At 32.7% G+C, this 1,347-nt stretch overlaps 2 non-coding genes across 2 annotated transcripts; both read right to left on the bottom strand.

Moving 5' to 3' along the window:
* Positions 1-594: 594 nt before the first annotated feature.
* On the bottom strand, positions 595-745 carry LOC116621913. The gene has a single exon (XR_004297490.1). It is a non-coding gene; the product is annotated as a small nucleolar RNA SNORA62/SNORA6 family (small nucleolar RNA).
* Positions 746-999: 254 nt separating this feature from the next.
* LOC116621910 lies at positions 1,000-1,106 on the bottom strand. The gene has a single exon (XR_004297487.1). It is a non-coding gene; the product is annotated as a U6 spliceosomal RNA (small nuclear RNA).
* Between the last annotated feature and the right edge of the window lie 241 nt (positions 1,107-1,347).

The following is a 1,347-nucleotide window of genomic DNA, read 5'->3' as shown; positions in this document are numbered from 1 at the left end:
GGAGACTGCTAGAGTTTGGATATAGGAGTGAGAGAGGCAAAGGAGATGGGACATAACCAATGAAGGAGTCTAGGTTAGGAACAATTTGCAATCTCCATTTTCTTTTAATATTCGTTTGTTGTAGCAGTGGTAGAAAACCTACTTTTTACAGTTATTTTCATTATCTTTCTGGTGTGAGATTGTGACTTATTTTCTCGATTTGCTGTGAGCTGTTACTTTGGGTGCCAAGCTAAATTAATGCACTGTTACAAGAGGATGTCTTTGGCAACCTAAAAGAAATTGGTTAGTATGGCACACAAAATTTGAATTAACCTATTATATGGGATATTTGTGATAATTATTTTGAAGTAATTATTTGTAAAACAAGAATTCTATTGATAATCATAGCTGAAAGTATCAACTATGTAGATTTTTGTTTATGCTTCCAAGTCTACTTTGGCAGTTTGTATCTGAGTTCAAAATTATTCTAAAGAATGGACCAGACACTTAAAAGTTTGGAAAAAAATATATTCTAAAGAAGGTAGTAAATTTTTTCTTGTCCTTTTATGTGTGTGACTTATTTTTTTATTTATTTAATTTTATTTTTATCTTTTTACTTGCAGCAAGAATTACTATCAAACTCCATTCATTGGGCCAGAGACCCTTGTGTTAGTGAAAGACTTGCCCCTCATGTAGCATACTATGTACACTTTTGAGTTCATCAGCCAGCTAGTGGCCTCAACTCCAAGCTCTAACAATATGCATGACTTATTTATTTTTTGATCATGCAAATAATACATGAATTCATGAACATTGTAGAAGTCAGACCATATACAATTATAGAGAGTAAAAAGTAAAATTACATCTTCACCTTCTCTCTGCAAGCTTCCTCCCAGAGGAAACTGCTATTAACATTTTGATCTGTATCATTTTTTCACAAACATGATGACATTTATTAAGTCAGTTATAAGAGAAGAAGTCACTTATAATAGGAAGTTAAGTACAAAGGCTGCTTTTAAAAAAAATATGGAATGCTTCATGAATTTGCATGTCATCCTTGCACAGGGGCCATGGTAATCTTCTCTGTATTGTTCCAATTTTAGTGTATGTGTTGTTGAAGTGAGCACAAGTAAACATGCTTTGAAGCAAGACTGCCTGGGTTCAAACTCAGACTATACTACTTACAACTGTGTAATATAGAACATCATACCTAACTTCTCTGTGCCTCTGTTTTATCATAGGTGAAATAGAAATTACAATATCTGTTTTATAGAGATGCTATGTTGGTTAAATTAGTGTATGTGAAGTATTAGAAAATTGTCTGACACATAGTACACACTCAATACATGATGGAATCATATTGTATAT

This window comes from Phoca vitulina, unplaced genomic scaffold, assembly GCF_004348235.1.
Source record: "Phoca vitulina isolate PV1807 unplaced genomic scaffold, GSC_HSeal_1.0 scaffold51, whole genome shotgun sequence".
Classification (NCBI taxonomy): Eukaryota; Metazoa; Chordata; class Mammalia; order Carnivora; family Phocidae; genus Phoca; species Phoca vitulina.
The sequence above is the reverse complement of the archived record's forward strand: the minus strand, read 5'-3'. Positions and strand labels throughout refer to the sequence as shown.